This window comes from Pteropus alecto, unplaced genomic scaffold, assembly GCF_000325575.1.
Source record: "Pteropus alecto unplaced genomic scaffold, ASM32557v1 scaffold75, whole genome shotgun sequence".
NCBI classification, from domain to species: Eukaryota; Metazoa; Chordata; class Mammalia; order Chiroptera; family Pteropodidae; genus Pteropus; species Pteropus alecto.
The window spans coordinates 12484683-12500591 of NW_006440638.1; positions in this window are offsets into that span (position 1 = coordinate 12484683).

The following is a 15909-nucleotide window of genomic DNA, read 5'->3' on the forward strand; positions in this document are numbered from 1 at the left end:
AAAAAAAAAAATCATTCATTTACCATACTAAAAACCAGGAAGATCTCAAACACAATAAAAAAAAAAAAAAAAAGAAATTGATAGATGTCTACACCAAGATGATAGGTGATAGAATTATCTGACAAAGATTTTAAAGTAGCTGTTATAAACATGCTTCATTGAGCAGTTATGATCATTCTTGAAACAAATGAAGAAACAGAGCTCTCCGGGAAAGAAATTTAAAAATCTCAGCAAAGAAATCAAATATATATAAAAGAACCAAAAGAAAATTGAGGAAATTAATAAAATAAAGAGGTGCATTTTAAAAATATATAATATTGACAAACCTTGAGCAACACTGATAAGAAAAAAAGAGAGATCAAATTGCCAATATTAACTGAATGAAGCCATTGATTTCACTAGAAACTCTGTAGGCATCTCAAGCATAATAAGGAAATATTATGAACAACTCTATTCACATAATTTGACAACTTGGATTAAATGAACCAATTCTTCAAAAAATATAAACTACCACAACTTATCCAATTTAAAATAAACAATTTGAATAACCACATAACTACTAAAGAATGGAATTCATAGTTTTAATATTATCACCAAAAAAAAGAAATCCTCAGGCCCCAACAGTTTCACTGGAGAATTCTACCAAATGTATAAAGAATCAATACCAATTCTATGCAGTCTCTTTGAGAATATAGGATTGGAAAGAATATCCCAATTCATTTTTTTTAATCTAATATAAACCTGTTACAACACTAGACAAATAAAATACAATTTTAAAAAAAGACCAATAACGTTAACAAAATAATAGCAGAATACAGCAGTATTTTAAAAGTATTATACACAATGACCAAGTAGGGTTTACTAAAGGATACAAAGCTGAATTAATATTACAAAATCAGTCAATGGAATCCACAATGTTAATAGACTAAAGAGGAAGTATCACACAATTACATCTATCAACGCAGATAAAATCATTTGACAAAATTCAATAACAACTTTTGATAAAAACTCAGAAAAATAGAAATAAATGGAAAACTTCCTCAGCTTGATAAGACGATCTACAAAACAGTTGCAGCTCACATCATACTTTATGGTGGAAGATTGAATGCGTTCCCCCTAAGACTGAGAACAAGCCAAAGATGTTCACTCTCACCACTCTTATTCAGCAAAGTGCTGGAAGTTCTGCCCAGTACAGTTAGATAAGAAAAGTAAATAAAAGTTATAGATACTTGAAAAGAAGAAATAAAATTAGCCATATTTAAAGATGATGTAACTGTCATGTAGAACATCCAAAAGAACCTATTTTAAAAAGCACATGGAACTAATAATATAGAAAAGCTGAAGAGGAATTTGGGGAATTTTCATTAAAAGCTAATCAGCCCTTTGTTCTGCTTCTGCAAATATGCTTGCATGCAAGAGCTCACTTGCACTTTGTGCCACTTGTCTGAGTAGTGAATGTAACTGTTTGTACCCCTTAGCAGCTCCCGCTTCTTGTAACAATTTGTAACAAGCAGTACTCCTGCCCTTTCACCAATGTTACTATTTGTAATCATAGCAAATCCCACCCCCATTTGTAACAGTCTGAGTTCAAACTAACCAATCAGCTTGTGTAAAATTCTTGTATATAAGGAATGTTGCAACTGAACTTGGGGCCCAGATCTTCAGAGCACTAGCTCCTCTGGGTCCACACAAAATAAATGTGAGTTCTCCTTCTCTCCGAGTTACTGCTTGGTTTTTCAGTGGTCTAATTTCGGAGCTTTTCTGCAACAAAACAAGTGTGGAGAATATAAGATAAGCAGGCAAAAATTAACATGTAGACTCCAAAATTTAAAGATAATGATTTTAATAGCTCAAAGAAAAGCTGAAAAACTTAAATAAATCTAATAAAACACATATGGATCTTGTATGCTGAAAACTACTCAACACTGATGAAGAATTGAAAATTCTAAATAAATGAACAAACATACCATGCTCATGTATTGGACAATTCAACACAAGATATCAATTCTCCTCAAAACAAGTTTAACAAAATTCTTATCAAAATCCCAGCAAATTTTTTTGTAGACATAGACAAGATTATTCTAAAATTTATATGTGAAAGCAAAGAAACAAAATTCTGAAAAAGAATAGTGGGAAGAGTCAACCTACTTGACTTCAAGGCATACAGTAGTCAAGAATGTGACATTACAGAAGGAAAATAACATAGATAAATGGACTGCATAGAAAACAAATAGACCAACACAAACAAACCCAACTGACAAAGATAGAAAAATAATTCAACAGTAGAAGAATAGCCTTTCAACAAATGATGCTGGAAACAATTGGACGTACACAGGTAAAAAAAAAAAAAAAAAATTAAAGCCTCTACCTAAGTCTTCTTTGAAAGAAACATAGCAGGCAGCCACCTCACTCTTGGAAAGGAAGCTAGTTTTCAGTCACCCACTGGCATTTGCAGCTGCCCACTGTAATATCAATGCAAACATATACCCTTTATAAAAAGACTGAAAAATTGGACGTACACAGGTAAAAAAAAAAAAAAAAAAAAAATTAAGCCTCTACCTAAGTCTTACACCTTACACAAAAATTAACTCCAAATGGATTAGACTTACATAGAGCAATAAAAATTTATTTATATATTTAAAGAAATCAAAACTCAACAATAAAAAACAAACAGTCCAAAAAGAACATAAGCAAAAGATTTGAAAAGACATTTCACCAAAGATATACAGATGGTAAATAAGCACATAAAAAGTTGTTTAACATCATTAGTCATTAGGGAAATCAAATGCAAATCAAAACTAGAATGTGATTCCACTATACGGCTATCAGAATGGGTAAAATAAAACACACTAACACAGAAAGCTGGCAAAGATGAAGAGAAACTGTTACTCAAACATTGCTGGTGCAAATGTAAAATAGCACAACCACTCTGGAAAACCGTTAAGCAGTTTCTTAAACAACTGAGGATGTAATTATCATATGACACAGCAATTGCTTTCCTGAGCATTTATCATATGGAAGTAAAGAATTAAGTGCAACAAAACCTGGATCCAAATGTTTATAACAGCTTTATTTGTAATAGCCCAAAATTATAAGCACCTGATACTTCAACAGGTAAATGGTAAAACAAACCACGGTGTGTCCAACACCATGGAAAGTCGAAAGCGTCCAACACAGTGAAAAGAAGTGAGCTGTTGTTACATGCAACAAGTTGAGTGAATTTCCAGAAAATTATGCTGAGTATAAAAAAAACAGTCCCCAAAGATTGTATACTGTGTGGTTATGTTTACATAACGTTTTTGAAAAAGACAATTGTAGAAATGGAGAACTGATTATTGGTTGTCTCCCTCAGATTAAGGACAGAGGTGGACTCTTAAGGAGGTGACTGTGCCATCATTGAGCTGATGGAAATGTTCTGTATCTTTACTACCTCAATGTCAATATCCTGACCATGAAATTTAGAGTTCTAAAAGGTGTTATAATTGAAGAAAACTGGGTTTATTTGGGCCCTCTATGTATTATTTCTTATAATCTCATACTAGTCTATAATTATCTCAAAACAAAAAGTTTAATTTTAAAAATAACTGGAAGGGATTCAAATATCCATCAACAGTAAAATACAAAAATAAATTGTGATATATTCATTTACACATTGGAATGTAAGCAAATGCAAAAGATAAATTTAGTAGACACTATTACCTCTGAAAGAGAAAGAGATAATTTCAGGATGAATGCTTAAGGGGGTTTCAAAGCAAAGGCTATATTTTTCCCCATAAACTGAGTAGGGGTACACAGGTAGTCAGTCATTGTCTCATTATTCTTTATACCTTATGCATATTTTATAAACAGCATTCTTTGGAAAATATTTACTTGAAATTTTAAGTTCTTTTTGGTGTAAAAATACTTTTAATCTATTTTAAAAGACATTATCAGTGCACCAATAAACCAGAAATTAAAAAGAAAAAGCTCACACTCTTCAGTAATATATGCTGAATAATCACAATAAAACATAAGCACTGCATTTAGTAATTAAGATTAAACTTTATATTCTTTTCCTGTACTAACTCTGTCTGATGACATAGAAAAATAATTAGAATGTCGTTCGAGACAAGGTGGTAGTGAGATGTGAGATGAAAGGGGAACATATAATTTCAGGTTAAGAATGAGGCAATCTCTTTTTAAACATATGTGACATAATGACATCGGGCTAGGTCTTGGAACAACAATGAGAAAAAGCGAAACCCACAATGCTCAAAAGCAGAAATTTAATGGAAGTGTCTCTCAAATTTTGAACAAATTTCATATGGGAAGAGGAAGGATAAGTCTATAGGTAGCTCTTTCCATAGGCACTGCTTTCAAAGCTATATGGAAATTAACAGTAATAGCTGATCCTTATTGAGCACTTACTGTATTTCAGAGATGATGCTAAATGCTTTACTTGAATTTGTTCATTTAAGAATCACAGAATTCCTCTCCAATGGAATTATTATTTTCCTGATTTTATAGGTGAGAAATCTGAGACTCAGTGAGGTTAAGGACTTACCTGAAGTCACACCGCTAACAAGTAGCAGAACCAGGGTACAGACCCAGATCTGTCCCTCAGGCTCGAGAGTCCATGCCCTTAACTGCTGTGCATACTGCTTCAGTGTCAAGAAATGAGAGGGGCAAAGAAGAGTTGTAAGTAAAGCTGTATGCCTGCTTAGGAGTGGAATAGAAGGCCTATATAATAGCCATATAAATAACTTAACATTGGTTTACCTTCATCAACTGCCAGAAAGTTCAACTGGAATAAGCTTAATTTTTTTAAGCCAATCCATAGCTCATTCCCGCTATTTGCTTGGGCTGTCTTTTTCATTTGCTCCTATCTGTACCACAGTGAAGATGGGGGAAAACAAACTATATACTCTTGTATGCATGTTGTTGTAATTCAAACAAGTGTAAGGGGGATGGGAGGAGGAACGCTGTGAGAAATACATAATGTATCAAATTGTAGCATTTTTGCTGACCTTGTAAGAGAGGACTTAACAGGAGGAAGGAAGTGCTAGATCTTATGTGGTCAATAAAAGAAACTAGGATTTCTGAAGCAAGTACTTAATTTACATGCCTGTGTGATCGGGGTTATATGACACCTTTTCTAACTATTTTGAAGGAGAGCAAAAACTCAACATTTTCTATTTGTTTGGAAAGTGAAAAGATGTTTTTCCAAGCCATGATAGCATCCTGAAGAAGTAGTTCTGCTCTCCCAAAAGGCAAAATGCTTTCTGAGAGCACAAAACTAGCTTGTCCCTTGTGTAATTTACCAGTGCTTCTTCCCATTGGCAGAAATAGCAACACATTTCCTGCAGATCAAATTTGCAATTTCTCTCAGAAAATATCTTGGGTTTTGTATATGCATATTCATAAAATGAAAATAACTTGATTCATTGGCACTCTGGGTTTGGAAGCAGAGGGGTTTGAGGGAGAAATATTCCAAGGGATTTAAAAAAAAAAAAAGCAGGGCCAATGAAAGTAAGAGGATAAAGTGAGAACACAGGTCAAGCCTCTGCAAAGAGCAGGAACATACAGATGTTAATAGCGCAGATGTGCTTGGAAAGAATACAGCTTTTCTACTCTCGAAACTCTAGTATGAACTTGAAAACCTCAGTTGCCTGGCCCCAGATGGTGGAGACTCTCACGTTTGCCAGTGAAGAGCTGAAGGTGTGTCTGGATGCAAGCTGGCTGGGACTCCAGCCAGGGAGACAGAAGTGAAGCTCGGAATGAGAGGGAGGCATTCTGATCTTTTCTAACAGAGGTGCCCTTCAGAACAGGGTTCCTGTCTACTTAGGTTGCAACAGCTTATAGAAAAGCAAAGGGAGGATAACCTGGATAGTCCCTCCAGTTCCACTCTCAACCTTTTTCTGTCTTTTTGTTCTTTTTCAATGGAAGCAGGAGACTTTATCATGCTTATTCCCCAGCTTCTTCCTTCCTAGGCTCCAAGGAAGCAGTGGCTGAGTTCTTCGTCCAAAGCCCAGCTGCTGTTGGGCAGCAGTAACTGCTCCCTGCTGTAGCCGTGGGGTGTTTCACCATTTCCTCCGGTTTCTCTTAACATTGCCCATACCTATGCAATGATCTTTTCATAATACTCAACTCTATTACCCAATTTGTTTTATCTGTTTCTTGCCAGGACCCTAACTCAGACAATGAATTTGTAAATGAGTTCCAGAAAGGCAATTTGAAAAAGAGGAAAGAGAGTAGTAGTGGTGATGGGAGAGAAGCCTCCAGGACAATATGCTATTCGTGGTCCTTGGCTGTCCTCTAAGAAAGCAGCACTACTTCCGAAGCCATCTGGCTTAGGTTATGGTGTTACAGAAATGAAGAAAATGACATTGGGTATCATTGGGAGCTCGGAGATGGGAGACAGTTTGAGGTTATAGAATAAAAACAAGCTTGAGAGTTACACAGACCTGGACTTGTTACTTCACGCTTTTGTAGCCCGGAGAAAGTTGCTTATCTCTGAGCCTCAGTTTTTTTCATTTGTTCTAAAAGATAATAGTACCCACATCTTGAAGATTTTGTATGATGGTTAATTATTAAAGTAATAAGTATACCGAATCTAAAAACAGAATTCAGAGCATTGCAGGTTGTGGCCAATGTTAGTTCCCTTATTCTTTCTCTGTTTGCAAGCAATAGGACAAGTAATGGAAGGTGAAGTCCTAGGAAAGATGATGCTTCTAGTGGGGAGAGGTGATGATGGTGCTGGACTATTGCTTTGCTGATAAAATGCTGTGGTACAGTGGAAGGTGCACTGCACTGGAATCAGATCTGGATTCAAGATTTAGATCATCCACAAAGTCAGATTAGTTATGCAAGACATTTCTCCTCTCTGAGCCCCAGTGTCCTATTAGAAAATTTAAGCATTTGGGCCAGATCAGCTCTTCCTAAGGTGTGGCCAAAATCAAGAATTGGGAGAGAGACTGGAGAACAAGGAAAGAAGGATGTACCCCCTCAGTTTCCAAAAGGAAAATGTAGAAGCAATAGAAATTAAAACAATGCATTAAATTACTTAGATTAGAAATAATATGTTGCATTTGGAAAATATTGTCACTTATTTGGTATAAGACTCACACTGGTATTTTTTGTTATTAATAAACTTTATTTTTTACAGCAGTTTTAGATTCATAACAAAATTAAACAGAATGTACAGAGAGTTCCCACTTATTTTCTGTCCCCAGACACATACAACTTCTTCTGCTATGTACATCCCCCACTAGTGTGGTACATTTGTTACAATCAATGAACCTACATTGACACATCATCACCCAAAGTCCATAATTTACATTATGGTTTACTCTTGATGTTGTACATTCTATTAGTTTTGATAAATGTCAAATGATATGTATCTACCATTGTTGTATCTTACAGAATCTTTTCACTGCCCTAAAAATCCCTGTGCTCTGCCTGTTCATCTCTCTCTTCCCTCTACCTTCTGGAAACCACTAATCTTTTTACTATTTCTAAATAGTTTTGCCTTTTCCAGAAAATCATATAGTAGGAATCATACAATATGTAGCTGTAAGCTTTTCAGAATGGCTTTTTCACTTAGTAATGTGCATTTAAGTTTCTTCCATGTCTTTTCATGGCTTGATAGCTCATTCCTTTTCAACACTGAATAATATTCCATTATCTGGATGTAACACAGTGTATCTATCCTTTCACCTGCTGAAGGACATCTTGGTTGCTTTTAACTTTTGACAATTATGAATAAAGCAGTTTTAAATATCCATGTACAGGTTTTGGTGTGGAATAAGTTTTTGAGTCATTTGGATAAATACCAAAGAGCATGCTTGCTGGATCATATAATAAGAGTATGTTTTGTTTTGAAAAAAACTGCCAGTCTTCCAAAGTGATTGCACCATTTTGCATTTCTGCCAGCAATAAATGAGAGTTCCCGATACCTCACATTCTCATCAGCATTTGGTGTTGTCAGTACTTTAGATTTTGGCCTTTCTAATTGGCATGTAGTGGTATCTCATTGTTGTTTTAATTTGTATTTCCCTGACGCCATATGAAGTAGAGCATCTTCTCATATGTTTATTGGCCATCTGCATATCTTCTTTGGTTAGTTGTCTGTTAAAGTCTGTGGTTCCACTTTTAGATTGTTAGTTTTCTTATTATTGAGTTCTAATAAAGTTTTTTTTCTTTTTATATATTGAGTAATAGTCTTTTTTACAGATGTATCTTTTGCAAATATTTTCTCCAGTCTTCAGCTTATATTCTCATTGACACTGTATTTCACAGAGCAGAAAATTTTAACTTTAATGAAGTCCAGCTTATTATTTCTTTCAAGAATTATGCCTTTGATGATAGTGTATCTTGAAAATCAACACCATACCCAAAGTAACCTAGATTTTCTCATGTGCTATATTCTAAGAGTTTTGGAGTTTTACATTATATATTTAGGTCTCCGATCCATTTTGAGTTAATTTTGTGAAGGTATAAGGTCTGCATCTAGATTCGTTGTTCTGCATGTGGATGTTCAGTTGTTCCACTACTATTTATTGAAAAGACTATGTTTGTTTCATTGTATTGCTTCTGCTTTTTTGTCAAAGATCAGTTGACAACATGTAATTAGGTCTATTTCTGATCTCTGTATTCTGTTCTATTACTCTGTTTGTCTATTCTTTCAACAATACTACACTGTCTTCATTATAATACCTTTATAGTAAGTCTTGAAGTGAGTAGTGTTAGTCCACCAACTTTGTTCTCCTTCAATATTGAGTTGACTATTCCGGGTCTTTTGCCCCTCTGTGTAAATTTTAGAATCAGTTTATTGAAATTCACAAAATGGTTTGCTGGGATTTTAATCAAGATTGCATTTAATCTATAGATTAAATTGAGAACTAACATCCTTACATTATTAAATCTTCCTGCCCATGAGTATGAAATATCTTTCCATTCACTTAGTCTTTGATATCTTTCATCAGAGTTTTGAAGTTTTCCTCATATAGACTGTACATATTTTGTTAGTTTATACCTAAGTAGTTTATTTTTAGGGGAGTTAGTATAAATGATAATGTGATTGTAAATTCAAATTCCACTTGCTCATTGCTGGAAATGTTGCAGAAAAATCAGACCAATGAGAAACCAAGCACCACTTGGAGTTGGAGAACTCAGGTTTATTATGCCAGCAGTCCTAGAAGAGCTAGCACTCTGAAGATCTGGGCCCCGAGCTCAGGGGTAACCTTACTTTTATAGGGCTTATCCACGACACATCTATTATCTAGATAGAACAAGCGAAGCGGATGCATCTGTTATCTGACAGAACAAGCAAAGGCAATATATCTGTGATCTAGACAGAACAAGCAAAGAGGAGGGTGAGTCTTCAGTTGATCTTGAGGTCACCCTGCCCTTCTGCCTATGTGGCAAGCATGTCTACAGAAGCAGAACAAAGAGATGATTACAAGGTTAGCCATTTGAGTGGAAAATTCCTCTTTAATCCCCCCTTTCGATGCCCTTTAAATTCTTATAGGGAATCAACCTCTTGATTTCTTGACCTGGGGGCTGGTATAAGGATGGTCCAGATGTTACAACCATTTGTGCCTTTATGGATTCTAGGTTTGAGGAGACAAACTTGACAAGACAGTTCAGGATACAAGGACCAAATAATAGAGCTATGAAGAGCATTAGGAGAAGACCTGCAAGTAGGAGAAGCCAAGATCCCCAACTCTATATTCTGGACCAGGACCTCTATGACTCATTCAATTGTTGGCAGATTTTGGAGGCTCTATCTGTAAGCCTCTTGGCTGCATCTCTAACTATACCAAATTGATTAACATAAAAACAACATTCTTATTCTAAAAATAAGCATAACCTTCCTTTTTCAGGCGTTAGAAGACCAAGTCCCCTACGGTTCTGTAAGACTACTCCTACTAAGGAATCTAATAGGCTTTTCCTTTGGATATGTTTTCTAAGCTGTCAAATAAGTCTTTAGATAAGCTTTTGTAATAAGACAGGGAAGAGGTTATGCCAGCTGTGCCAGTGCCAACCCCTGCAGTGATGCCAAGGCCTATAAGAAGGAGAATGAATTGTATCACTCGTTTATTTGTGTGTGTGTGTTAGAAGGTTGATTATAGACTGGTTGTTGGGAGCAATGTTTATTTCAAGGGCCAAGTAAACCAGGTTTACTTGTCCCGTTAGCTAGGAGACAGAGATATGCCACAAAGAAAGAATATCTCAATAGTGAAAAGGTGATCATTCAGCCTTCTGCTGTTTTCAGATTCCCAGGTCAAAAGTGTCCCTGCTAGAACTGCCCCTGTGAAGGGTTGGAGGGGTCCATAGGAATTATCCTGAGATGTTCCAGAGGTTTTATTTTTCCGGTGTAAAGACCCATTCAGTGAGGTTTTCATATGCTGGTAAGAGTAGGCATTCTTCTTAGGAGGGTTTGAGCAGAATTCCCAAGGAAAGATGCTTAAGCAGTCATTTGGCCTCTCCTGACAGTAACCTGAATTTTTGTTTAGTAACTCTGCAGTCTTTATGTTGGGTTTCCATGAGAATCATATAAGTTTCCTAAATGGAGCAGCATGTATTACTTGGAATAATTTCCCTCAACAAGGCTCTAGCTACTTCTCATGCCTGTTTAGTGCACGTAGGGGAAGCTTCAGCCCATCCAGAGTAGGTGCAAACTAACACAAGCAAGTATCGGTGGCCCCAGCAGGGCTTAACCTCAGTAAAGTCCACTTCTAGGTTTTTAAAGCGCATAGCCCCAATTGTTTGCACCCCTGTATTGGATTTCGGCCTTTGGCCAGCGTTGTTTCGTATGCAAGTTATACATCTAGCACTGATCTGGGAGCACAGGGTTGGGAGCTTGGGCATCTGGAAGTTCTCACCATCCCTCCTTTCTCTTGGTTCCCCCTTCACTTAAAGCTCATTGTTCTTCTTCCTTGGTGTATTTCAGGAACAGAGGCAATTTTGGTGCTACGAGAACCTTGGAGACTGGCTCAGTACCCATTGTGGCACTTGATTGGTTGGCAGTTTCCTTAGCTACTTGGTCTGCCAGTTGGTTTTCCCTATTGACAGGGTTAGTTCCTCTCTGGTGGCCCTTGCAGTGAATGACTGTCACTTGAGAAGGCTTCCAGACTGCCTGTAACATTTGAAATATTTCTTCTTTGTTCTTAATTTCTTTTCCTCCCGCTGTCAGTAATCTCCTCTCTTTATAAATGGCTCCACGTATGTGTAAAATCGCAAAGGCGTACCTTAAGTTGGTATAGATATTGACCCATTTCTCTTCAGCCTGCCACAGCACCTGGATAAGTACCCATAGCTCGGCCCACTGTGCCAACCAGCCCTGTGGCAGAGCCTTAGCTCTGATTACCTCATCCGTATTGCATAGCTGGCTTTGTGCTGTCCCATCAGTGAACAATACCAGTTCTGGGTTCTGAAGAGGAATGTCAGTTAGGTACAAAGAGGTAAAAGTCCTGTGTCATATCCAGTAGTCCTAATGCTGAAGCACTGGTCAAAAGTCTCTTTATTTCTCTGAAGGCCTTTTCTTGTCTGGAGCCCCATTCCAGGGAGTCTTTACTGGACTCAGCTATGGCCTCATACAGTGGCTTGACAATTTCAGAGAAACCTGGTATCCAGATCTGACAGAATCCGGCAGCCCATAGGAATTTATGAACTTGTTTCTTAGTGTTTGGCTGAGGTATTGAGCAGATGGCCAGTTTCCTTTCATGTCCAAGTGCTCAATGGCCTTCTGAGATTATGAACCCAAGGTATCTGACCTCTTGTTTGCAGATTTGAGTCTTTCTCCATGACACCTTGTATCCCATGGTAGAGGGTAGGGCCAACAAGGCTCTAGGACCTTTCCAGCAGTCTTCTTGGGTAGGGCTAGCCAGCAACAAGTCATCTACATACTGAAGTAGAGTGCAGTTCAAAGTCTCTTCTGGGAAGGCAGCAAGATCTGCGGCCAGCGCTTTGCCAAGCAGGGTGGGTGAGTTCTTGAAGCCCTGTGGCAGTCAAGTCCAAGTCAGTTGTGTCTTTCTCTTGGTGTGTGAGTCTTCCCACTCAAAGGCAAACAAAGGCTGTGCAGCTGGTGATAACCGGAGGCAGAAGAAGGTGTCTTTGAGATTGAGGCAGCTGAACCAGCTTGCTTGGGCAAGTAAGAGACTCAGGAAGATGTACAGGTTCAGGACTACTGGATGAATGGTGACCACTGCATTGTTGACAGCCCGGAGGTCCTGGACAAGGTGGTAGGCGTTACCTCCAGGCTTCTTGACTTATAAAAGTGGTGTGTTCCAAGGTGACTGACACTCAACTAGAATTCCAGTATCATGCAAATGTTAGATGTGGTCCCAAATTCCCAAGCGTGCTTCCCATGGCACTGGATATTGCTTTTGTGTGACAAGAGTGGCTCCTGGAATCAAGTCTACCGCAATGGGTGTGTGATAATTGGCTAGACCTGGGGGCCCCTTTTCTGCATAGATAGCAGGGAACTCTTTTAGCAGGCTAGTTGGGTTTGTTTGCCATTCATCTTCCCTGGGCACAGTCACAGCCATCATTAGAACAGGTTGGCTCCCCAGGGTGAGACTGGTAGGCTTTCTGGGGGCTTAGGTGATCTGTGCTCCAAGCTTTATTAATAAGTCTCTACCCAAAAGGGGGATGGCTCCATAACCGACATGAGCAGGCTTTGCAGAATCAGCAGGCAGCTCAGTCCCTCATGGTCCCGACCATAGTTGCTGTTTGGTCTGTGAGGGGAGCCATGGCATGGTCAACACAGTGTTCAGCCCCGGTGTCTACCATAAAGATCCTTGATTGGCCCCCTACTTCTCTTGTGACCGTGAAGCTTCCAGGGACCCAGCATCAGGGAGACAGGTAGCCCCTAGTCTGACTCTGCTACAGCCAGCTTGATAAGGTCTTGAAGGACTGGCTCAGGCCGGTATTTTCCTTTATGAGATTGAGGCTGATGAGTTTGGAAAATGGACTCGAGCAGGTCAATCATCGCCTGGGGTTTCTTCGAATAGGACGGGATGTGCTGCTTCCAATTGAGAAGGTCAATTGTGCTGAAAGGCTGATAGCAGAGGACAGGGCTGCCCAGCTGGAATATACTGTCTTTGCTAATCTCAAAAGGACCTCTAATCTCTCGGAAAGGTATCTGGAGGGCCACAGTCTGCTGGGCTGATTGTGTCATTGAACAACGACTCCGTGGACTCTGGCTTGGTGGCCACTCAGGCTGTTGGGGCAACGAAGGCACTGGTGATGGAGGCCTGTCTGGCAATTTGGGATAGAGTAGTTGTGCAGGTACTGGCGGAGCTGTTGGGATGTGCCGTGGTGAGAAGAGAGGTTCTTCCTCGGGGTTCCCTTTGTGGATGACTCTTGCTGGCTCTTCCTTGTCCTTTCCCCAAGTCAGTCGGGCCACAAGAACTTTACTCTGTCCCTGCCTATTTGCAGTACCGGGCCCAAGAGGACACTACAGTAATGATTTGCAACCATTAGTCTATGTATGGAAACTGGTCTGGATATTAGGGGTCCCTGTCACTACCTGGTACACAGCTCTCACAGTGGGGAGTCCAAGGTCCCTTTTGAAGGCCATGCTACCCTGAAAGCGGGCCATTCTAGCTCACAAAGAGAGTATGAAGGTTTCCTGGGGTCAGCTTGACCCCGTAATCCCCTGGGAAACCTTTCTTAAAATTTTTCAATGTACAATTTAAGACAGTTGTCTTAGAGGAATCTCCACCCATATTGTCTTAGGGAGCTTCCTAAAGGAGGGAGAAAATAGACCTTAAAATTTCAAGAAAATAATTTGACAGAGCCAAATCAGTAATCAATTGTCCCCCCTCCCTGTGTATCCCACCTTGCGTCGGTGGCACAAAGGTAAACAATGGTGGGTGCCTCCTCCAAAGAGAAGATCACTCAGGTGCTCATCTGGTCACATCCCAAGGAGCTTAGGCAATGCCTGACTGTAGCGGATTCAGCTTTGTGACTTACGATCGGACACTAGTCCAGTGCCACCCTAGACCATATGCTAAGCATCGAAGAATCACAGACAAGCCCCTCAGACTTCACAGCCTTTAGGGAACCTTATGGGTGCCCAGCCATGGAGCCACAAATTCATACCCAACCAAGTCAAATCAGTCAGGCCACTCATTCATTCACACATTCACACACGAGAGGTTAAAATATGGACTCCTCCTTTTTGGAAGGCCCTGACCTTTGTCTTCCCCTACTGGGAAGCCCCTGATGTCTTCCACCGCTGGGAGGACCATGACCTGTGTCTTCTAACTGAAGACTTTAGGAGGTGATCAAGCTCCTCTTCCATCCAGAGATGGGACATGACTAGGGTGCTGAGCCTCAGGGCCTTACCTTAACCTGTGGTCATTCCTGGTGAGTTGATCTGTCCCTCGTTTAGGTCTGGTCGGGGCTCAGCCGTCTGGAGAGTTGGAGCACCAGCCTGAAAGAGAATCTGGAACACTGTCAGGTGGCGTGTCTCCTCGTTCATCTCGGAGCCCCTCTGACCTGGCCCAGCCGAGCCACTGGTCTGGTGGCTCAAAGGGCCAGCATGGTTGGAATCTCTCTGGGGCCTCCAGAAATGTTGCAGAAAAATCAGACCAACGAGAAACTAAGTACCACTCAGATTTGGGGAACTCAGGTTTATTATGCCAGCAGTTCCAGAACGGCTAGCGCTCTGAAGATCTGGGCCCCGAGCTCAGGTGTAATCTTACTTTTATAGGGCTTATCCTCAATACATCTATTATCTAGACAGAACAAACAAAGGGGATACATCTGTTATCTAGAAAGAACAAGTAAAGGGGAGGGTGAGTCTTCAGTTGATCTTGAGGTCACCCTGCCCTTTGGCTTATGTGGCAAGCATGTCTACAGAAGCAGAACAAAGAGTTGATTACAAGGTTAGCCATTTGAGTGGAAAATTCCTCTTCAGTATATGAGAAGTAATTGACTTTTGTATATTAACTTTGCTATAATCACTTATTAGTTCCAGGAATTTTTTGTCCTTTCCTTCAAATTTTCCAAATAGGCAATATTGTCATCAAACAATGACAGTTTTATGTATTTCCTTCCCAATCTATTATTTCCTTTACTTGTCTTATCGCACTAACTAGGACTTCTAGTACAAAGTCAAAAAGCGGTGGCAAAAGGGACATCCTTGCCTTGTTTCTGATCTTAGCAGAGAAGCTCCAAGTTTCTTATAATTAAGTATAATGCTAACACTAGGTTTTTGTAGATGTTCATTACCAAGGTGAGAAAGTTCCACCTATTCCTAGCTTATTGAGAGTTTACTTTATGAATGAGTATTGGATTTTTTTATCACTTTTTTTTTTGCTTCTTTTGATATGATAATTCTTATTTAGACTGTTTAGGTGATTAAATTAGTTGATTTTTAAATATTGAACCAGCCTTGCATACTTGGGACAAATCCCACACTGTCATGGTTTATAATACTTTTTACACATTGTTGGAATGAATCTTCTAATATTTTGTTGAGGATTTCTGCATCTATGTTTATATGAGATATTGATCTATAGATATCTTTTTTTGCAATGTCTTTGATTGGTTTGGTGTTAGTGCTTCCCTCATAGAATGAATTAGGAAGTACTCACTCTGCTTCTATTTTCTTGAAGAGATTGCAGAGAATTAATATAATTTCTTCATTAAATGTTGGTAAAATTCAGTAATGAGCCCATCTAGACCTACTTCTTTCTATGTCGGAAGGTTATTAGATATTCATTCAATTTTTAATAGATTCAACTTGTCTGTTTCTTCTTGTGTGAGTTTGGCAGATTGTAGTCTTTCAAGAAATTGGTCCATTTCCTCTAGGTTATCAAATTTGTAGGCATAAGGTTGTTCATAATATTACTTTATTATCCTTTTAATGCCCATAGGTACTGTAGGGCCTCTCATATCTGACATAATAATTTATGT